At 39.8% G+C, this 24586-nt stretch overlaps 1 protein-coding gene across 5 annotated transcripts in view; it reads right to left on the bottom strand.

The window, feature by feature from the left end:
* MSRA (methionine sulfoxide reductase A) overlaps nucleotides 1-24586 on the bottom strand; it is a 431326-nt gene that overhangs the window by 232974 nt on the left and 173766 nt on the right. Inside the window, exon 2 of one of the 5 annotated variants that reach the window (XM_054717622.1) lies at nucleotides 18271-18314. The exons of the other annotated variants lie outside the window; for them this stretch is intronic. The gene's annotated coding sequence lies outside the window, so the exon portion shown is untranslated. The remainder of the gene's footprint in view (nucleotides 1-18270; nucleotides 18315-24586) is intronic. 5 annotated transcript variants of the gene reach the window in all.

The raw sequence follows: 24586 nt of genomic DNA, 5'->3' as shown, positions 1-24586 counted from the left end.
CCATGCCCATGACAGACATCACTAATCAACCACAGCATGCTTTCTCTAACCCCAAATGTGACCACAAAATCCTTTCTCCTCTTAGCACCCCATAGAATCTCTCTTGTGTGCTTAAATCATTTTGTTATTCCTGGTCTAAGTGAATAAAACAGAAAGATGGCACAAAGAAAGAAGCCATTTTCCTTCTCATTTCTACATGATACATTTCAACAATAAGACAGCTTTAGGTACAAAAGAATGAGAGGAAATCTGAGTGCTCCTTTCTATTCTATGATGAGGGGATGGTGAGTCCTTAAAAACGGAACAGTTGCAGTTCTATTCCTGGAAACCAAGGCTGAACTTCTAAGGGCACTTTCCCATTAAAACTGTGCTAAGGCTAGTATTTGGGAGTCAAAGAACCAGAAGAGCTCCTTTAAACACATTATATAGGTCAAATAAGATTTGGGGGTGGGGGAGAGGACTAACCTGGGACACTAACGAGCATTTATAAAACTTTTTTTCATAATTAGTTGGACATTTCACCAGAGAAACAATCACACTGACTAAACAGAAAAGTCACTCATTGATTGGGTACTAACTATTGATTACCAGCAGAGCATGAAATGGAGACAGGAGGGGCTTTCTGACAGGGACATCTGCTGCCTGGCCACAGCAGGGTAGATGCCTCCAATCTGGCTGGTCGGGCAGATGTCCCTGCCCCTGCTCCGTGGGGACACGTTCCAAGGCCACATGCTCCAGGAGGACAACCTCTGATGATGGCCAGACGTGTCCTCAGTCAAGGGTATATGAGGACAAGGAATAGATTTTCATTAATCTTGAAAGCCCGGTGCTTGAGGAGCAGCAAGGTTAATTAGAGCAAGATTGGGCCAAAGTCAACTATTGGAGAGATTTTGAAGGGGACCTAGGGGGCATGCTCAAAAGCTTTAGAAGATGATACTGACACTATTTTTTGCTTTATTTGTGTATAACTAATGTACTTCAAACTTTATGACTGTTTTCTTGCTTGAAAAATACAATAAAACTGTTTGATAATGAACCTTTAATAATGCAAATTCTGACACAAATCAACCAGTGATTAGCTGTATTATGTATGCAAACTGAGCTAGCTAAAATTCCTATCTTCTATGTGAAGGGGGATTGGACAGGCAAAAGGCAGGGAGGTGAGGGCTGGAGGGTGGGCTCTCAGACCTTCAGTATTCTCCTGCAGGTCCAATCTCCTCCAGATTGGGTGACCATGGCAACATTACCTAATTGGAGATTCTAGGAACAACTACTGTTGTCCTGGGAGTCATGGTCAGCTTCTGGACCAGAATCATCCCTGCAATGGTATAGCCTCTTATCAGACTAATAAAGCCTCACAGCTGCAGGTCAGCTAGCAGTGCGAGCCCCTCCCAGTCATGTTATTAACCCTTAAAAATCCAATCCATGCTTATCATTACTATCAGTCATTCATGCTGCTATGAGGCTTATCAGTGATTAGGTTCAGTTTGAGACTGAAGTGAAAGTGTGTTTATTTCACTAAAATGGCAATTAAAACCTCAAAAAATAAGGTGTCACAGTCCCCCACCACTGTTTCTTAGTGGCTCTTTCTCTAGGTCACTTACTCCTGGTGTCTCAAGGTACAAATTAGACTAGAACTAAGTGGGGTTCATATTTGGCCCACGGCCCTAGCTTCTTAGCTGCCTCTCCCATCTCCAGCAGAGGTACCTGAGTCACACTGATGGAGCATTCTGGGCCCTGGCTGGCCAAGGTGCCCTCTACCTTGTTGTGAGAATGATGTGATGACTGTGAGAGCTGGAGTCCTGAGGATGCACCTGTCACCCAGTCACACAAATATGGGGCAGGTGCACTGGGAGAGAATAGGTAATGATGCTTCTAGTCACCTCTGCCCAGATGGACCTTGGTTCTATATTGTTTTTGTCCTTAAAGTTCCTATTATTGGGGGCTATGGTGTTTTAAGGTGAAATTCAACCCAGAGTGGGTTTTGCCCCCATTGGTGTGCTCTGTATGTGAGGAGGGGAAGAGGGGGAAGTTACATGGTTGTGGTCCAGTTACTGGAAGGACGTTACTCAACTGAGAGCCAACTGAATCTGCGCTCCAACCACCCTGTGTCCGAGGAAGCCTGAGTCCTTCTAACTGAAGGACGAGGTGCACGACTAAAGACAGATGGAATTTCTGGCTGGCAGAGGCTTAACGGAGTCCCCAGTAAGGCTATAGTGAGAATGAGACAAGTAGTCCCCAACTGCTGTGGGCACCCAGAGGCAAGCATTGCTCTCAAAGCTCAAGGAGAAAGAGAAGGTCAGCCCTCACTGTATGTAAATGGGGGCTGCCCTAAAAACAAAAGGTATACTATGGACAAAATGGAAAATTTAGATGGCAAGAGTTCAAAATTGCAGCTCAAAAAAAGAAGTCATATATCCTTCAGGATTACATCCTTATGCTCTGACCACTGTCCTTCCTCCAGTGAATTCCATCCGCCACCACCATTCTCCCTGCTTCCTTTGCTCCAGGTGCAGCAAAACTAAGATGCACCTCCTGGCCAGTAAAGGAGCCGATACCCCTGCAGGCAGCCCCTGCACCTCCAAGCATCTCTCTGCAGAAGAACCTGAAACTTCACAATGTGAAGTTCACAGTATGAAGTCATAGCAGGATGGGGCAGAACAAGGCCATACGTGAACCCCAGCCTAAAAGAGGCATAAGCTAATACTGATGGGTAGGATCTTTGGCTCATATCCACTGGCAATTACATTTTGAGTTGTGGGAGCAAAGATAAATTTCACAGACCCTACACATAAGGAGATCCATTTAATCAACAAACTTGTTAGAGAACACTAAGGGAAGATTTCCAGCTAAAAGAGTGAGGCAATGAAGATGAGAAAGTATTTTAAAAGAATAAAGCATTGCCCTTGCCAGGTGGCTCAGGTGGTTGGAATGTCGTCCCATCCATCAAAAGGTTACGGGTTTGAATCCCAGTCAGGGCACATTCCTAGGTTCCAGGGGTTCAACCCCAGGTCAGAACATTTATGGGAGGCAACTGATGGATGTTTCTCTCCGACATCCATGCTTCTCTCTCTCTCTCTCTCTCTCTCTCTCTCTCTCTCTCTCTCTCTCTCTCAAAAACAATAAAAGCATAGCCTTGGATGAGTATTAAAAAAAAAAGGAATAAAGCATTAAGTAAGCACAGGCCTTTTTATTTTTCATGATGCACCTGCTGTCTTTTCAGAGGTCTGCTCAGTGCACAGACCACAAGCATGACTGTGAACCTGCAACAGCAACGCCAAATGCACACACCTCATACACAAGCCCTTTCCTGTTCCTGAGAGAAACTGGTAGAGCGTGATCCTGCTGTGTTGCCGAGTTCCATGAGGCCACAAGATTGCCCTGGATAAGGAAGGAAAGTGACCACATGGGTGCCTACAATTAGAGTGCAGGAGTTAAGCCAGTGGCCCTAAAAACCAGCATTGAATTTAGTTCTGCATACTCCCCAGGCAGGCTTCCACGGCTCTGTAAAAGACAGCAATTCCACTGCCATAGAAAAAGTGGAGAACGACAGGAACACACATTACTCATAAAAAATTTAAATATATAAATAACAAATAACTACGTAATAGATATTTAACCACACAATGAGATGCTATTTTTAATTCATGGAAATGGCAAAACTTACAAAACCAATGCTGAATATGGATGAGGGAGTAGGGAGACGGGCTTCCTCAAACACTACTCATGGACATGCGAACAGCTGCAATCCAGTTGGAAAGCAGCCTGCAATATGCATCAGGAAAGTCAAGACCATTTAAGTCCTTGACCTAGTAATGCCAAGTATAGGTATGTACCTTAGGGAATAATCAGGATTAAGGCAGAGCTACCCAAAGATGTTTACAGCAGAATTGTTTACAACCGTGAAAAACTGTAAACCACCTAAATGACCCAACAAAAGAGGGATAATGAAGGAATTGTGACACAGTCCTAAGGTGGAATATTACATGGTAACTTTTTGGTACTGTAATTTTAAAAGTATGATCATAAAAATGTTTTTTTCATGCATTGGGAAATTGTAATAATACAGAGCTGAGTGAGGAAAAGAAAAAAAAAAGAAAAAAAGAGTATCCTACCCAATTAAGAACAAAGGCACAGAAAAATTACTAGAAGAAAACAGGGTCAAAATGTAATAATAGCTACCTATACATGCTAAGTGATAGGTGATTATTCTTCCTTCTTTACACTGTCATGTACTTCCAAATTTTAAAGCAAATATTTCATTGATAACCAGTCAACTATAAAAAGGAAAAGAAAAAAATACAAAGCAAACTTGAAAAAGAAGAAATCTAGATCCTAACAGGTATATTTTCATCTTGTAAAAATCTAAATGTTTTCCTATGAGTCCCATTCCTGTTTGTTTGTTTGTTTAAGAGCAAGAGAAAGCATAAAAGCTACCTTAAATGAAAATAACCAATGCGAGATTATTTCCTGCCTGATCACATAAGGACTCAGCACAGGGCCCTTTTTCTTTCCAGGTTCGGGTCCCTTGAACTCTACTGTTTGCTCCTTAAAACCCTGCCCCCTGGGTGACAGCACTGGAGCTTTCAGGGACTTCCAGACTAACTCAAAGCAGCCACACGGCTGGCCTATGAAATCCCATCTGATGAGGGCATCTCAGACCTTGTTCCAGACTTGGATAGGTTTCATGAGCTTATGATGTCCTCGGTAGACAGGTGTGAGGGAAGGGGAATGTAGGTTGACAGAGGGACTCGGAAGGGGGGATGGTGCATATCTATCCCAGTAAGTCAAGATACAGGAACCCACATTTTGCCCAAATAACATCTCAGTTCAGAAAATAGTTATGAAACACTGGTTACATGCCAGTCACTGGGCTTACTGTTGGGTAAACAAAGATAGTAAGACAATGCCCTCTATTTATCCTTCAAGCAGCAATGGCCCTGCCCCACTCTTGGGGTCTGCTAATCAGGAAACATCCCCAAGGCTCCGTGTTAGCAGCACTGCCTGCAGCTCTTCCACACCCTGCTACCCGACTGTTATCAGACTAGCACGAGTTCCCGATTCATATGACATTAGCTCAGTAAAAGCATTCCATCATTGTTCATTTTGCTTTAGGAGAATTCCACACTCACCTTCGTAGTGCAATGGTATTAATTACCACATGTAACAGCATGTCTGATAAGCATATAATATTAATTGATGGAAATTTATCACCTGACTTCTATGAAACCTTTCTGCCACCCTCTTAATACATGTACTTCCTAATGACTACCAAAATTAGATAATCTTGAGAATAAAAATTCCTTTTAAAATAAAATTCTTTTAAGGATTAAAATCTTCATGTCAGTCTGATAAATGTGCATCTCTATGAATAAACAGTATTGAAAACAGTTGTACTGAAAATGCAGCTGTAAATAAAAACGATATCCTTTCATTCTAAGGTACATATTTCCTATTGATCCTAACCCATATTTTAGACATTTTAGAGGGATGTTAAACATAGCTATAAAGTATCGCATAGAAATCATACTTTTTAGTGTTGCTTTTAAAAATGCTGCCTTTCAAAGACCTGTGGGGGGCCTGGCGCCAGGCTGGCATTGCTTAGTCTGTTACACGTGCATGCAGCAAAGTTATCTATGTTCTCGCCAGCATTTGCCGATGTCAGTTCGGCCACATTAAAATAATCAGTGTAGTGCAGTATCCCAAGCCTGCGAATGTAATTAAGGCATGAGACTCACAGAGGTATTTTCTCATCCTATCAGTTTGTTATCACTTTGGAACCTAACTGTATGCCTGTAATACCACTAAGCCCACTTTGTGCAAATGGTTCTATACACCACACAGAAAGGTGTGCAAAGCTCTAGCAAAGCACATAGCATGCAGCAGAAGGTCTTCTTTCTTCTTCCTAGTGAACTTGTCAGCAGCCTTCAGCAGGATGTGCAGGGCACCTCAATGGATGCTTATGAGGTGCTGTCAGCTGTCAGTCAGGCGATGCACAGGAATGGTCCAGTAACTCCCCCTTCCCTCCACCCCCAACCCCTCTGACAGTGATAAATGATCAGGCCCTCTGCTCAGCTGAGCCTGACGGGTCCAGACCTCCCCTTGCAATCTGTTCCAGACCAGCACCAACTTCTCCACCTCACCCTCCCAACATCCCCTGTCAGCACTAAAAAGCAGGCTGCTACAGGGTAAGGTCAGATCTATTTGCTTTCTTGTTGCTTTTCTTTCACGAAAAGGAATTATGACTTTATTTCGAGATGGAAGCTCCTAATCAAAATGGAATGTGTTGTTACAAATCTTACAGGAAACTTGTCTTGATTCTCTTTTTACATTAGAAATGAAGGAGGTACAGCTAACTATGGGCCTGTAAGAAGAAAGAGAAATTGTCATAGATATAAACATAGATGACCATTTGTCTTTCATTGAAATCAGCAAGCTTTCAATTTATTAGATTATCTATTGTTGAGGGTAAAGAGGAGACAAAAGATTCTAAGGGGAATAAAATATTGATTAAGAGATGGAATATTAACATTGACAATTGACATTCATCAGAGATCAGCTCCTATAATACATTTTGCTCATCTGGGAATATAGTCCTTTCAGGATTGTATGTAAAAAAAAAAAAAAAAGAAGAAGGCACCAACCTTTGGCATAAAATAATCCGTGCTGTGGAATAATAGGCACCCATTATAAAGAAAGAGGTAACTCTATAGGTACAGACATAGAACTCTCTACAATGTGCACTGTTCATTGAGGGGGCGGGGTGTGTGTCAATGGGCAGGATAAGGCAGATAATATGATACAATTAACTTTTAAATATTCTGATTTTACTTTCTGAAGTTTGTTCCATGGGATGTAATGACCCAGTCTTTGTTACCATGTGATCATCCCTGCAGTCCCAGAGCCTGTTCCCAGGGCTGAGGCTATGCCAGATGCGGGAGTGGCCAGGAGTAGGCCAGCAGCCTGAGCTCAGATCAGCCTGACACTTACACTTATCCAGGCCCAGGACAAATGCCAAAGGCAGTCCCACCTGTATCTCACAGTAGCTGAACTGCAGCCCAGCTTTAAAATTCTGGGTAGCTTACAGTATCCTAAAAGGCCTCAAGGCAGAGATACCACTCCATTTCTTCTCCAGTTGATCTACATTCTCCCAAGCAATATGGTAACTGTCCTCTTTTTAAGGGAGTAAGGAATTTAAGAGGATCAACCATTCCAAATTTTGGATGGAATTAAAATATTACTTAAAATAAAAGGTATTTCTGGGTTTACTTTTTTATTTTAGAAGAAGAAGAGAGAGAAAGATAGGGAGGGAGGGAAGGAGGAAGGGAAGGAAAATGGAGGGAAAGAGGGAGGGAGATAGACTAGTACATCAGCAAGCATTTTGCCTCTCTGGAATTTGGTATGTATTTTAATTATTTCTCTGTCCCTCCTGCCTCTTATCCTTCCTGTTTCTGTCCCTTGTAATTTCCACCCACAAAAGAAGATATGGGTATTTTTAAATCTATTTTAGAATAGAGATTATGTTCACCTTTCCTAATTTTAAAAGCAGCTGAGACATTTTATTATTTCCCTTAAAAAAACCCCACAAATCAAGTTTTTACTATGAAGGCTGCAACTTATTCTCAATAACTCAGTGAATTAAAACAAAACAAAACAACAACAACAACAACAAAAAATAACAGCTCTTATACCTGTAAATCATCTACTTTGGAAATTTCCCTAAGGACCTGTCGTTCTGAGAGAGCAGGCTTGGTCATGTGGCTGAGTAAGAGAAGTTGGATAACCCAGTACACATTCATATTAAGAAACATCATGAAACAACATAAACTGATGAACAAAAATAGAACCAGAGTCATAGAAGCATCGAACAGACTATCCAAACTATGAGGGAAGGTGGAGGGTGAGGGGGTAAGAGATCAACCAAAGGACTTATATGCATGCATTTGAGCATAACCAATGAACACAGACAAGGGTGAGGAGCTGATGGCATGTGCTGGGGGTTGGGAGGGCAGGGGGAGAAGTCAATGGGGGAAAACGGAGACGTGTGTAATACTTAAACAATAAAGAATTTAAATTTAAAAAAAAACACATCATGGACAAAATTTTCAATTACAGTTTTACAAATGAGACAGAAAGGCATTTTATGATGTATTTATACTGTGTACCATGAACGAGTGAGGCAAAACTGAACATGTTACTCAGGAAAGTTAAGTGGAGATGGGGTGGCTCTTAAAACATGCTTGTCGTTGTCTGACTTCATGAAGGGCTAGAGATTAGAGGTGGCATCCTTTGAACATATGTTCAAGCAACAGGTTGATACCTGGATAAATTCTCTAGTGATTGGCTGGCTGGTGTATTGCTGAGTAAAATAAGAGCCATGTCTAAAAATATCAAGCATGTGGGAGGCCAGGTGAGCAGTCTTCCACTGAACCCACTCCGGGGCTGGAACAGTAACCTCTCAGCTGGAAGGCCATCAGCTTCCATACAGATATGGGCTGAAGGGAGTGTAAGGCAGACCAAAAATGTGTCTCATGTCCTAAATCTGATTAAGTGTTTTTTGGAAATACCTAGATTAAGACCCTAGAATTCTACAAAAGGAAAAGATGACTGTGACCTGGTATAATGTAACTATAAAGAGATATAGGTGCAAACCCTGCAGAAAATCTGATTTTTATCTTGATAGTGTCTGCCAGGCTCTTAGCGCTAAGAGTAAATTATAGTAATCTCTATTTTCTGTCATTTTATCTTCCCAAAAGGCTAATAGTACAAAATGTAAACTATTGTGGGGAAGGTAGCTGGGGAGGACCTAATGAAATACAGGCAAGTCCCCAACTTAAAAATGAGTCACATTTTAAAGGCATGTTTATAAGATGGATGTCTGGGATATAGAATCCATTTGCTCATGCACATACTGTTATAAATGGTGGTGAGCTAGCCCACAAGGGCTTACTCAACTTATAGTGAGTCTCAAATGGAACTCTTTCCTAAGATTCTAACCACCACTTATGGCATACTGTCTCCATGTGAAAATACACCCTAAGTTCTACCCTTTAAGATCAAGAACACACCCTTTCATACTGGTCATGGTGGCTGCAAGCTACAAGTAGACAAAACAAAAAAACAAAACAAAACAAAAAAACCTTACTTTTCCAAACTACCCAGCCACAGAAAGTGATCCCCACTTTATTTGTCACCGGGGAAAACAAGTTTCCCCACAGGGAGAGAAGGAAATCCCTTGTTGCACAATAACCACTATTCAAATGCAAGTTTAATTTAAATCCAGTGGTCTCATTTCAGATGAGAATGAGAAGCTGGATAATTCTGGCTCAGGGTCTCCCACAGGCTGGAATCATGGTTAGAAGGGGCTGCAGTATCATATGAAGGTTCAGCTGGGGGAGAATTTCTCTCAAGTTCATTTGATGGCAGGTTTCAGGCTCCCAAGAGACAGTGATCCAGCGGGACCCAGCTAAGCCACACCCAGAGACCTGACCCAAAAAGACTGTGACATAAAAAATGATTGTTCTTCTAAGCTTCTAAATTTGGGGGTAATTGATTATATAGCAATAGATAACTAATACATTACCATGTTCTAATTAAAAAAATAATGTAACGTTTAGCAAAGGAAAACTGATGGCATAAGCCAGGAAGTTAAACTATCTTTCATCAAACTGTTTTCTACAGGAAAAAGGTATTTCCAGTCTAACTGATTTACAAATTAACCCCTGGAATATGATCCATTTCTAAGGTGGAGACTGTTCTGTGTAATTTATTTTCTCCACAAACTTTGTTCCCTAATATGCCAGGAGTGCTAAAACAGGCATCCCTGAACCACTAAAGTCTAGGAATAGTGTCTAAAACATCAGAGAAAGGTTTTTAGCACTTCTGCAATAATTCTGGCAATTTTTATTCATTTGCATTATCCAGAGGATTGTTAGTTGCTTTTCCTGCTGCTTTGTTTGAGGAAGTTATATCTCTGCCTCACAGGGCCTATAAAAAACAATGAAGAAAAATGTTTTTCCAAAATTCCCAGGGAAGCTAAATTTAAATTCATGCCAAAGGCTTTAACTGCAATGGAGAAGATTTTTTTTTTTTTTAAAGAAAAACACCTTTACTAAAAGATCATAAACTAGAACAGAGGACAGAAAGCAGTTTGAGGGTTGGTGAATTAGAACCTGGAACAATTCATCACAGCATAATGTGAGAACCACAATGTCCCTGAAAGAGGCAGCCCTTTTTAGCTGAGGATGGGTGCCCTTGATGAACCTTGGGTCAGGACCATTACCTCAGAGAGAAAGGAATGAAGATCCTGTCGAGAGCTGGAGTAATCATAATGTTCTCAAGCACAAGTGAGAACACAGAATACATTTCCCCTGAGCACGCAGGGGTTGGGACTGATACACACTCTTCAGGTGAGCCAGGTTGTAGAGGTGAAATCTCTTCAGCCACAAATCAATCGGGTAGTAGATCTGGGCATGTTACAAAGTGCAATGCACCTCCTTCAAGCTTCACTTGTACTGGAAACTTATGAGGAATCTAGAAGAGTGTATGTTCCATTAAAAGGGGTTTAAATTTAGGAAAATAGGTTGCAAAGAGTCTCCTTCAGTGTTGTTATTCTAAGTGAATAAAATGAAACATCCCCTGCACATTTAACACTTCTCTCCAGTGTGAACTCTGAGATGTTTATTAAGGTTAGATTTTTGGCTAAAAGACTTCCCACGTTCTCTACACTCATATGCCTTCTCTCTAGTGTGAACTCTGAAGTGTTCAATGAGGTGATCCCTTCGACGAAAGGATATCCCACATTCTCTGCACTCAAATGACTTTTCCCCTGTGTGAACTCTGTTGTGTTGTTCAAGGGAAGACTTATAACTGAAGGACTTCCCACAATGTCTGCACTCATATGGCTTCTCTCCTGTGTGAACTCTCTGGTGTTTAATGAGTGCAGGTCCTTCTCTGAAGAACTTCCCACATTCATTACACTCATACACCGCTTTTCTCCAGTGTGAACTCTCTTATGTCGAATGACATTAAAGTTTCCTATAAATACTTTCCTACATTTGTTACACTCATAAATCAGATCTCCAGAACACACACCCTGACATTGAACAACTTTCAGGTTGTGGCTGGCAGCGTTTTCACATTCACCCCACTGGTGATGACTTTTTCCATCAAGAAATTCCTGTGAAATCTCACTGCCACAGTGTAGCTCCTCAGTGTTGAGAGTGGCCTGGTGCTGGGGAAGCTCTGAGTTGTATTGCAAGTCTTCCCCAACCTCCCTGCTGGTTGGAGGCAACGAAGATAAGTAGAAGCTGCATCTACTCACAAATGAGGCCATGTCCATAGCTTCTTTCCAAGGCTCCTCTCCACATTCACTCCTCTGTTGCTGGTGAGGGTTTGCACTGACACAGAAGTCTCCAACACATGCGTCACTACAGAAGGCTTTCTGCTCAAAGTATGCTGCATGTGACCCAGTCAGGTGCAAAGTATCTTTTAACACAGAGAAACACCACTTACACAGAATGGTCTTCAGGGTTTCTTAAGAAACCCTGACTGACTCTCCTTGTATAGATACACTCTGATCAGAACAGGCCTCCTCATCTTCCATTTTATGCCAACAACAGATGATACAAGTGCAAAAATTTGCAGCATCACATTGCAGTACAGAAGTCTCTGAGCCTCATCAAGGAGCACCCACTCCTCCTGAGAGAAAGCAATGGCCATGTCCTCAAAGTTCACATCCATTCTGAACGCTGCGATTGGGGTGGCAGGACCTGAGAGACCCTGGTTTCTAAAGCTGGAAGGTTAAATAAGCTCAGACTGAGTGAACGCTATAAGCAGAGAGGAGTCCAGGAGGCACAGAGACGCCAATCTCTGTCTGTTGGGACTCAAGGAGCCTCAGACACACCCTGCACAGCAGGCACGCTGCCTCCCAGGCCTCCTCCTACTCATGACCAGTGCTCTGAAGCCTGTGAACAAAAACCTAAAAAGTTAAAAAATAAAATAAAATAAAAATCTGGAGAAGATTTTTTTTAATTTTGATGGGATTCTGTTTTGTTATTTAGTTGGTTGGTTGGTTGAGTTTGGGGCTTTTTTTCTTCAACTAGATGGATGTAAGAATATGACAGGAATATTTCTATTCATAATGGTACCTTTAAGAAATATACTTTTTCCCCTTTTCTATGGGAATCAAAACCAAATCTAAAAATTAAAATTGTTTCTGGTATTAAACTAGGTTTTTTATTAGCCTGAATATTTCATCCATAGCATCTTAAAGTCCCAGTACCTCTATTCTAAGCATCAAAATTGTGGGATCCTTTTATTCCTATGATGACTGTACCTCAAGAAATGCTAAATACTCTGCTCACCACCATAAAATACTGGAAGGGTCAAGCTGGAGCTGATCATTTCAGTGATGTAAGAAAATGTGCTCCTGACTCTTTGTTTGCTGAACTTCAATTTTTGCAGAAATGTCATTCAACACACTCTGGTCTTCCCCTCCCTCACTTTAGTTCAATTGCAGGTTAATACACATGAGACATGGGGTGAGTGAAGAGAGGAGAAAAAGTACCAGCTGAATACATAGCAATGTCTCATACCTTTCTTTAAAATGAGGACAAAATCCACAGGTCACAAAAGTCTTAATTCAAACAGTACTTACAAGATACTCCAGTGTAGCAATCTGGGTCCAATCAGAAGATAGAACCCACACCGTAGATTATAAACAAGAAGTCAAACATAAAGAATATTAACTCCTTAAAAAGTTATTACATAATCTAAGCAAATTCTCTATGTTGAAAGAATTAAAGAGTATCTAAATAAATGGAGAGATATACGATGTTCATAGATTGAAAACATCAACAAAATGAAAAGGCAGCCTGCTGAATAGGAAATCAATAGAAACTTGGTATCCTTAAGTGGTCAATTTTCCCCAAATCAATCTATAGTACAACACAGTGTAGATGGAAACCCCAGGAAGTTTTTGTAGAAATTGATAAGTTGATTCTAAAATTTATATGGAAAGTCAAAAGGCCTAAAATAGCTAAAACAAGATTGTACACTGAAAACTGTAAAACATTGATGAAAGAAACTGAAGACACAAATAAATGGTAAGATATTGCATACTCGTAGAGTAAATAATTAATATTTTTAAATGTCTAAATTTATTTTTAGAGAGAGGGGAAGGCAAAAGGAGAAACATAGATGTGAGAGCAAAACATCGATCAGTAGCCTCCTGCACACCCCCTACCAGAGATCAAGCCCAATGAAACCCCAGGCATGTGCCCTGACTGGGAATCAAACTGGCAACATTTTGGTGCATGAATGACACCCAACCAATTGAGCCACACCTACCAAGATGAATGAGTGTTTTTTTTTAAATGTCCATACTACTCAAAGCAATCTACGATTCAATGCAATCCTTATCAAAATTCCAAAGCATTTTTCACAGAATTAGAATAAAACAATCCTAAAATTTGTATGGAACAACAAAACCCTGAATAGCCAAAGTAATCTTGAGAAAGAAGAACAAATCTGGAGGCATCACACTTTCTGGTTTCAAACTATATTACAAAGCTATAATAATCAAAGCTATAATAATCAACAGTATGGTATTGTCTGGCCGTCATGGCTCAGTGGTTGAGTATCAACCTATGAAACATGAGGTCACAGGTTGATTCCCAGTCAGGGCACATGCCTGGGTTGCAGGCTCAGTCCCCAATGTGGGGTGTGCTGGAGGCAGTCAATCAATGATTCTCTCTCACCATTGATGTTTCTATCTCTCTCTCCCTCTCCTTTCCCCTCCCTTTCTTTAAATATTGTCTTTTAAATATATTTTTGTAAAAATGTATTTAAAAAACAAACAAACATAACCCCAGTGTGGTATTGACCTAAAAACACACACAGATCAATGCAACAGAATAGAGAGCTCAGAAACAAACATACACATATATGGTCAAATAATTTACAACAAAGGAGCCAAGAATACATAATGGGTAAGGAATAGTCTCTTCAATAAATAGTTCTGGGAAAGCTGGACCCCTAACTTTCACCACACACAAACATCAACTCAAGATGGCTTAAAGACTTGAATGCAAAACCTGAAACCATAAAACTCCTAAAAGAAAATAGGGGGTAAGCTACTTGACATTGGTCTTGGCAACAATTTTTTTGGATTTGACACCAAAAGCAAAGATAACAAAAGCAAAAATAAACAAGTGGGACTACATCAAACTAAAAAGCTCCTGCACAGCAAAGGAAACCATCAACAAAATGAAAAGGCAACCTGCTGAATGGGAAATAATATTTGCAAATCATATCTCAGATAATGGTTAATATCCAAAACAAACAAACAATTCAATTTAAAACATGGTCAGAGGACCTGAATAGACAGAAGAGATACAGACATCCAACCATGAGAAGTGCTCAACATCACTAATCATCAATTAAGTACAAATGAAAACCACAGTGAGATATCACTTCTTGGTTGTTAGAATGAATGTCATCAAAAAGACAAGAAATAAGTATTGATGAGGATGTGGGGAAAAGGGAGCCCTTGTGCATTGCTGATGGGGATGAAAACTGGTATATGGAAAATAGTATATAGCTTCTTCAAAAAATTAAAAATAGAGCTACCATGTGATCCAGCAATTCTACTTCTAAGGATATATTCAAAGTAATAGAAATCACTATCTCAAAAGGATTCTGCATCCCCCTGTTCATTGCAGCTATTATTTACAATAGCTAAGATGTGGAAACAATCCGTATCCATCAACAGATAAATGGATAAAGAAGATGTGGTATGTATATTTAATGGAATATTACTCAGCCATAGAAAAGGAAATTCTGCCATTTGTAACATGGATGGACCTTTAGAACATTATGCTAAGTGAAATGAGTCAGAACAGAGAAAGACAAATACTATATGATCTCATATGTGGAAACTTAAAAAAAAAAGGAACTCATTCACTTGAGATGTATCACTGTGGAAATCAATTGAAATCTTAACACTTTCCCAAAATCTACCTCTGCTTTTACTGCTAATTCCACATCCTAAAAAACAGTCTGAACAAAACCTTATGAGGAAAAAGTGACTATATTAAAGGGTGACTTAAGAGAGTTTCTCTGTATGTTGATGGTAGTTATGGTTACACAAATCTAGACATATGATAAAATTTCATAGAACTAGACTCCAAAAACAAAAATGCATGCAATAGCTGGTGAAATCCAAATAAGATCTACATTTGAGTTAATGTATTATACCAATGTCAATTTCCTATTGTCTCTTCAGTGAAAATGTTAGATTTAAATCTTGTATGTCATTTATCTTTGAGCTCTGTATAGAGAAAAGGTCTTGTTTTGTTTTTTGTAAAAATACCAGGCTTAGATCTTGGTGTGTGAGCTGTCATCAGCCATTTTGATTGTTGATCTTATAAATATGATTATGCAAGATGTTATTATTGCGGGCTAGTTGAAAGGCACATTGGAACTCTGTACTATTTTTGCAACTCCTTGTGAGTCTTAAACTATTTTAAAATGAGCAGTTTTAATCTTGTGAGAAATCCTAAACATATCAATATTCCCTAATTGTCTGAAGATAGAATTTAAAAATAATCAAACCTTATAAAGTCATTTAAAAGATTTTCCTTCCCAGAACATAATTTTCAAAGTTCCAGAGTACTAACTCATTCGTTCAAACTAAATTTCATGTGTTTGTAGTCTACATGTATAATCATTTCAAAGTATTGAATAATTGATAGTTCTGTGTCTTGAATACAACAGAACTACTACAGAACTGCCTCTGAATAGAAATAGCCACAGTATAAGCTCCATATGGCAGATGACAAACTATGTATCTAATGCATTTGAAGGATTTTCTAAATTTAATTTTAAAATAATAATAGTAAGAAACTACTATTTGGTAGTAATACTTAGTACGATTAGAAATCCACTAAACAACTGGACTACAGAATGGTCATTTTGAGAGGTAAATATATAAGTCAAGCACCTAATGTCCCAGGTGCAGCATTCCTAGTATGACATACAACACAGGGCAGGGGGTGAGGGTGGAAGACAGGTTGGGTACTAGTGAGAATCCAATTCCTTAAATCTCTATTTCCTTTCCTATGCTTCTTTCCAAATTCGACAAACAAGCAGAACATTTTATGAAAGATTCTGCTCTAGGATACACCCAAGAGTTGGTAAAAAGCAAACCCTTCGAGATACTCAACAGATCACCAACCAAATTTCAGGCAATGCATAGGCACTGTGGGTCATTTGGAGACCAAATGTGGAGAGGGCTCAACCATGTGGTCCTTGTGGCCAAAGAAGATAGCCAGATGCTGATCATGCCCCCTATTGAAGCTCTCGCATTAAAGAAGGATCTCAAAGAAGTCGTTCATGCCTTTAAAATCTGGTTCATGTGGAAAATATAGCTGAAGTGAAATTCAATGTAAGTCCCTACTGAAAGGAACACTTCATGAAATTGGTCAGAAACAAAAGCAATCCCTCTGCCAGGACTTTTTAAAAAGCATGAATTTACAAGATCAACAATCAGAATGGCTGATGACAGCTCACACAAAAAGATCTAAGCCTGGTATTTTTACAAAAACCCAAGCAAGACTTTTTTCTCTATACAGAGCTCAAAGATAAATGACATATAGGATTTCAATCTAACATTTTCACTGAAGAGACAACAGGAGTGCAGCAGGACTGACCTTATTTTATGCAAAGGCAGTATCCCCCTGGCATCCCCTCCACCCCTACTCTAGCTCCTCCCCCCTCCCCACCAGCATCACAGCCACAGCTGTCCAAATCCCTTTAGGAGAAATAAAGCCTTTCACCTACAGTTATAGGCTGAAATTGTCAGTGCTTCCAAGAGAACCAACACAGTGACAATTTTACCAGAAGGTAAATGATTACTACACAATTAGTTCTAGAATAGGGGTTGCCAATCTACGGCCTGCTAGCCAAAGCCTACCACTTGTTTTTGTACAACCTGAGCTAAAAGTGGCTTTCATATTTTTAATGGTTGAAAACAATCAGAAGAAAAATATTTGAGACAAATTATATTAAATTCAAATTTGAGTGTCATTAAATAAAGTTTTATTGGAATACAGCCATACTTGTTCATGATTTATTTTCTATGGCAGCTTTCACTCTACAGGACAGAATTGAGTAATTGTGACAGAGACTATATGGCCTTCAGAGCCAATAATATTTGCCACCTGCACCTTTATAAGAAAATGTTCCAGCCCCTGTCCTAGAAAAAAGCTCTAAGAGGCAGAACATAAGAGGATGAGAATGAATGTCAGGTCACGGGGAATGTCAGGCCGATATAGGACAGGAGAGGGGCTACATGATGAAGGGCCAGGGACACAGAAGCAAACGTGGCTATATTGGCACTGTGTCAGGGCCAGTGCAGGAATATAATAAGAGGGAAGGGAGCAGCAGTAAGATACTAGTGCAGCATAATATGGAAAGAGCCATGGCTGGAGTGTTCCATTCCCCATCAGAACTGTGCCTTTGAGCAAACCCCATTGCCTCTCTGAGCTTCAATTTCCTTATCTGAAAAAAAAAAAAAGGATAAAAATAATCTATCTTCAAGAGTGACTGTAGGAATTGTGAATGGATGATCCACATGAAAGTACTTGGTCCACATGTTAGGTCTCAGCTTTGAAAGATGAGGTTTCCACAGATGGAAAACTGGGAAGAAAGGAAGGCATCTGAGATGGAGACAGGATTAAGTGAATCGTCAGTAATAGCTGAAGCAAAAACAAAAGGCAATCAAGGACCAGATCTTGAAGGTCATAAAGTACCACATACAACTCTCTTCTCTTTCACTCTTCCTCTAGTTATTGCTCTCCCTTCTCTATTCCTGTCCCTCTTCCCAAAGATTTACAAATACATTCAGGTTCCTTGGCCCATCAAAGGTACCAAGACCTAAACTGTGCCCACAGTTCTAATTAATTCCCCAACAGCATCTTCAGAGCATCTATTCTGAAATAGAAACGAGCTTTTGTTTTACCCTCACCCACTCATCATCAGATCATTTGACCTATTTGCCCCCATGCTTAGATAAGTTCTTTGGGGGAAAACCCTAGATCCACAGCTGCTAGCTGCGGAATGAGAACTAAATAAGATTGCTGGGACTCTGAGTAATTTATAATGAATCCTAATGACTGCCAGGCTCGGTCGTGATGCACATTGATGAACTGCTCCTTGCAGCCAGCTGTCCCTCAGTCATCAATTGTCCACAGGGGGATTCTTACTCACTAAAGGCACCGCCAATCTCCAGAGATGAGAGAGCAGCAAGATTTCTGCAGGAGACAGAAACAGTCCTTTAGCCTTTAAATAGAAGGTTTTATGGTAAATGTTGTGAATATTTACAAAAAGCAAAGGCACAAGGAAAGAAGAATTAAGAACCAGTTTTAGCCTGCAATAAAAATCATAAGGCTCCGAATGCAAACTACTTATGCTCTTGTTTTATTCAACATCATTTACTGTGGTTCACCCTTGCTTTCTCTTCTCTCACAGGCTGAGTGATAAATCTGGCTATTTTCTGTTCAATTTGAGCATTGGATTTTGAGTGGGAAGACCCAGGTAGGAATCTTGGCTATCTACAATTAGAAGTTGTGTGTCCTTTGACACATCACCTAACTTCTCTGAATCTACATCACCTCATCCATCAAATTTGGGTCATGCCTGCTTTACCTGCCTGCCAAGGTTGTTAAGCAGGTTGAGTGAAAACAGCAGGAAGATGGGCATGTACCTAAGGTATCCTTAATACTGTTTTAAATACATATTTACCTTTAAAGATTTCTTGCCAGTTTCAAAAAGAACTAGTTGGGGAAGTATTAAACAAATAAACAAACCCTAGAATCCAATGTAAATCAAGCCATTTAATTCTAGCCTGGAGAGAGAAGAGGGCTTTTCTATTTCAATGGAAATAGGTTTGGATAAGTCTCTAAGGGAGAGGGGAGCACTAGAGGGTGGGGATTATTTCAGAGGCTGACTGTGTGGGAGAGCAGTGAGAGAATGAAAGCTCCACAACCAACACCACCAACAGCAGCAACACCACCAATTCCAGCAGTGCCAGCCTCAGCGAGGAAGGAAGGAAGGAAGGAAGGAAGGAAGGAAGGAAGGAAGGAAGGAAGGAAGGAAGGAAGGAAGGAAGGAAGGAAGGAAGGAAGGAAGGAAGAGAGGGAGGGAGGGAGGGAGGGAGGGAGGGAGGGAGGGAGGGAGGGAGGGAGGGAGGGAGGGAGGGAGGGAAACATATATAAATTCTGGGGACAAATCAAATATCCTTGCCATGGACTGGCCTGCCTCATTAATCTATGTTATTTTACTCAATCTTCACTTTTCCATTTTAAACTGTTTCTGGCTTGACTGCCACTGCTTTGAGCTCCCAGACAGAGAGTGTGCCATTTACTGAGGCTTCAACAGACTCCCAAGCACTGGCTTCTTCACTGTAGGATCCTTCCCTGGCCCTAACAGTAGTCCCCAGGGGCACCACAGCCATACCCTAAACCTCCCACTTCCTGACCCATTTCTCACATTTGGCCCTATCAGTACCAGGTGGCATGCTGCAGGTCTGTCTTCTGTTAGTTCTCAAACATTCCCAGGCCTCAGCATCACTGTCTCTATCGCCTCCCACATCGTAGTTTGTTGATGACCTAAAATGACATACTCATGGCCAGAACTGAAGGAACCAACATACACTTACAAGTGCAGAGAACCAAGCAGGCTTCAAGAGCTAAGAGCTAACAAAGTTAAGATTTAAGATACACTAGAGACTTGGGAGTTCTTAACATGGCTTTCTATAGCATTAAAAGAGACTATAAAGAAAATGTTAAAAACAGGTGAGATAGCTAATTGGATCATAGTATTTGTTGTTTTAAAGACTTTATCTAAACTGCACTATGTACTTTATATGCATGTTGATGTAAAGTACAGAAAAAGCATTAAAAAAACACAGGATTTAAGTCAGATACACTTAGGTAGATACACTTTCTTCTCAAAGAAAGCTCAAGATGGGCCACTTATATCCCATAAAGATCTAGGCCTGGGATCACCAGGTAGTGGCAGTGCATTTAAATTGTGCAGAAGAATAAATCCCCTTGAGGCTGAAACTGCAAACTTAAAGCTACAATCAACAAACTTGCCACCCAGTCTATGGTATTTTGTTACAGCAGCCCAAACTGTCTAGGACAATAATTGTCTTAAATAGAAATACAATCTTGATATCACTTATATGTGGAACCTAAAAAATCTGAACCGGTGAAAACAGATACTAGAATGGTGGCTACCAGCAGCTAGGGGTAGGGGAATAGGAAAGATGTTGTTTAAGGATACAGACCTGCAACTAGTAGATAAGTAACTCCTGGATATTTAACGCACAGCATAGTGATTATAGTCAACAATGCTGTGTTATAAACTTCAAAGTTGCTAAGAGACTAGACTTTAATTGTGCTCATCACGAAAATAAAGATAATTATGTGAGGTTTTAGCTAATGTGCTCTAGTGGTAATCATATTGCAATATAAAAGTATCAAATCAACATGTTGCATACCTTAAGCTTATACAATGTTTTATGTCAATTATATCTCTGTAAATAAAATAAAAAATGTAGCTACAATTATATTATCCCAGCTTCCAAATTTCCAGAGGCTCTCCATCACATTCCAAAGTCCTTCCCGGGGCCTGAAGACCCCTGCAGTCTGTCCAGGACATGCTTCCGCCTCATTTCCTCTCCTCATTACTCACTCCTCCCTGGCCACACTGCATGCTGTCTTTTGAATGTCAAGATTGTTACCACTTCCAGGTCTTTCCTGGAACATTCTTTCTGTGGATATTTACTTGACTCTTGCTCTCATTTCACTCAAGTTTCTACTCAAGCACTACCTCTCCCCAGAGGCCTTCCCTGGCCAGCCTTTCCTCACAGCATTCCCTCTGCTACCTGCTTATGCTTCCTCCTGCTTTATTTCCTTTGTGACATGTAGCACGATATGAAATTAGAAACCTATTCACTGGTTAATTTCTGTCTCCTCCTCCCATCACTATCCATCTTGTTCTCACCTATCCCCAGTGCCTGGGACAGTGCCTATCTTTCAACAAATATTTACTAGATTAACCATAGGTTTGATCAGGAAGCCCAGAGAGGAAGCCTGGAATAGAAAGGTATAAAGGTAGAGGCCATAGGCAACAGATCAAATTCAGGAAGTCAGCTAAAAAAAAAAAAATTAAAATTTAAAAAAAAAAACTAAAAAAAAAAAAAAAAAAAGAAGTGGTAGCATCAAAATTCCAGCAATATTTGGAAGTGGTAGACGAGCAGGCAGAGTGTATCTGCACAGCTTTTGATCCAGTGTCTTTTGAAAACATGTGGTTGCCTGTCCATTTCTTCAAGGCATTCAACTGAAGGAAGCTACAAAAAAAATTACAGCATCTGATGCTAAACAAATATGTTAAATGGATACAACTTAGGAGTTCACACTTCTACATGTAAAAATCCTTACTTAGGAGGTGGGTGGCAGAGAACTAAGCAGCCCTGGCCAGGTACCAGGCCCTGTGCTAAGGACTTGATCATCAGCATCTCATTAAATCTCATTTCAGCATCATCTCCATTCCCATATCAGAAAACCAGCTCAACGGTGCTTTATTATTATTATTATTATTATTATTATTATTATTATTATTTTAAACAGTGCTTTAGAACCAGGACTTGAACACAGGTGTGTTAATTCCAAAGCCCGTGTTCCTAACTAATATGCCCCATCAGCTGGTGGCATATTCAGGCCTGGACTAGAAACCAGAAATGTCAACATAGGAAAAGGCAAGAAAAAACCATGCCAGAACAAGCAAAAAGCACCCATTCAACAAAAACACATATGCCATTTCAAGACAAAACCGTGCCAAGACAAAACCTTCCTTCCTTTCAGAAGCACTGAAATGCACAGATGCAGATGCATTATAATTATATTATAAATGATAGGCTGTTAGAGCTGAAAGTAACCATAGAGATCACTCAGCCCCACCCCTTTACCTGAAAGATGAAGAGACCAGCTCCCAGAGCCCTGAGTCCCACAATTAGAGAAGCTGAACTTCCTGTCCTATGTCCTTGGTATTTATTCAGTGGACAGATGCAAATATTTGCAGCTCCTACAAGAAACTTTATTGAGTCAAACGTGAAAAATTTGCTATATTTTTAAAAGTAGATTGACCCTATCTTATCACCATATCACTATGGAGGCAATAGTAATACTTTATAAAAATAAAATACAATAACAAAAATAATACTAAAAATAATAATGTTTTTCAATTATTAAGAGACCAGTGACATTTGGGGCAGCCATGACAAAGGATGGGACACAGACTCACCATTTGTCAAAGTGGAGAGGTACCACCAAGGGTGAGATTGTGATGAAGAGGGAGTTCTAACTCTTTCTAATGCCCATGAATCAACAGGACATCCAGAAACTTGCAATCAGGTGTAAGTACTAAGAGTCATGTGTTTCTAGTAAAAAACAAAAAATAAACAGAATCGCCATGAAAGAAAGGAATCCCTTCATTGGGCAGCAGTTCTGAGCAATAGGTCCAGATACTGGCACCATCCTGTTCTTCTCAAATCACAGACAACAACACTTATCTCCCCTGCCTCTTTATCTAGTTAAACATCCCTCAGCATCTCAACTTAGTTCCAACTCTTAATAAAATCAAGTGTTTCCAATCCTTCAACATCATAGCCTTTTCATCTACCCAGGTTACTTCAAATTTCACCTGAAGAAACAAAAGCTGAGCTACTAAAAGGACTGTTATTGTCACTGATGTCTATGCCAAGTGAATATATGCCTTTTTCATTTTTCTCAGACAAAGATATGTCTATTACATCTTCATCATTCTACTTATAACTCTGTGGTAGCTTCTGTGATCCGAAATTAGCAATATTACAGTTAACAGGTTTTTTTAATTACTTTCCTGCTTGGAATGTTATTATTGTGGTTGAACAGCTAAGATTCATTTCATTTTCACTGTCAGAGTTTGTTAAACTAAGTGAAATCTATCCGGAAGTGTATACACCCCTGAGTCTTCTGATTTTCACACTCTTAGCTCAAGGACAATTCAGACATTTAAAATGTCATGGATAATTAGTCAGCCTCTTTACAAATAAGGTAGCTTGCTCTGGTAGAAATCACAAAGTTTGCCAGCCTTGGCAATAAATGTACTCATTAGGAGTTATCAGAGGCAAGATATTTGCTTATATTTCTGGAATAAAAGAAGTGGGCAAAATGGTGGAAAGGACTCCCAGGTTCCAGACCTAGTTCTAAGTGATTCTAGAGAAGTCATTTGGCTTCTTTATTTCTGTTTTCTCAATAGAATCCCTCTAGTTCTTTAAAAAAAAAAAAAGTAATTTACCTCAGCTATAGATAGACTTGTCTATAAATGAACAAGGTACTATGCAAGGTAACATGAAGTTTCAACTAATCATCCATGGCATTCATAGTTTTTCTTCTTTCTAAGACTGGTTTTAATAAATTTCAGGGCTGTTCATATATATTCCTGCTAGAAAAATTTCACCAATTTGTAAAACATCAACAAATACCAGATATAAACTGATAACATTGTTACAAAAAAGGATCTTAAATGTCCCTAATGGTGCACACTGTGTCACTAAAACATGTGACAAATACCTATAAGCAACTTTTCAGTCAATCCTGATATACCACACAAAATTGTTATTTCTACAGCCATTAGGGTAAGTACTAAAATGTGACCATTTCCTTCCTCCCCAAGTAGGGGTTGCTAAAAATTCACTTGTGTAGCAGTTTGCACTTAGCAAGCTCAGTGAACTTAAATAAATTTATCAACAAAAGATATCAAAGTTCATTAATTTTAAAGAATAGCAGTACACAAGGAAATATGGTATAAGCACCTTCAGTTCAAATAATTGTATTTTTAATCCCCCACTATATTCATCAGAATACCTCACCAATTACATCAGGTCTATTGAGTTGTTGAAGTCCATAATAACTTAAGAGTCAGGAGATCCAAACCAATGCATCAAGAGCAATCTGTCTTTGTCTATGAATGCTATGAAGAGTTTTCAGAACCAGAAGAGGTATATGCTTGGTGCATTTCGCCAGTAAAGTTCTTCAGCTCTAAAATGACACCTCTCAGGACATATACCATTTGTAAAGATGCATGAGACTCACTGAACCAAAAAAAAAAAAAAAAAAGAGCAGCACAAAGCCTTGTCTCACTCTAAGGTCTCTGCTGAAAAAAACAAGAGCTCCATCACAACCCTGCTTCACTTATGAAATATGGTGAAGTTATAGCCCCCATTGATAAGTCTCCAGATAAAACTCTATTCTTAAGAAAGGAAACTAAATTATTTAGGGCCATTTCCCAGTTAAGAAGGATACAGGTGGGTGAAAATAACTTGAAAACAGAGCTATTGGGTTGGTCACAAGGCTCTATTGTGACCACAAGGAACATCCTTCTAAAAGTGATGGCAGGAGCCCTGGGTAAGAGCTAGATTCTGCCTCTGGCACCCAATTGCAGTGGTAATGAAGTATGACCTCAGGAAAGCCATTTG

Source organism: Eptesicus fuscus, chromosome 6, assembly GCF_027574615.1.
Source record: "Eptesicus fuscus isolate TK198812 chromosome 6, DD_ASM_mEF_20220401, whole genome shotgun sequence".
NCBI lineage: Eukaryota > Metazoa > Chordata > Mammalia > Chiroptera > Vespertilionidae > Eptesicus > Eptesicus fuscus.
Note: the sequence above shows the minus strand (reverse complement) of the source record. Positions and strands in the feature narration are given on the sequence as shown.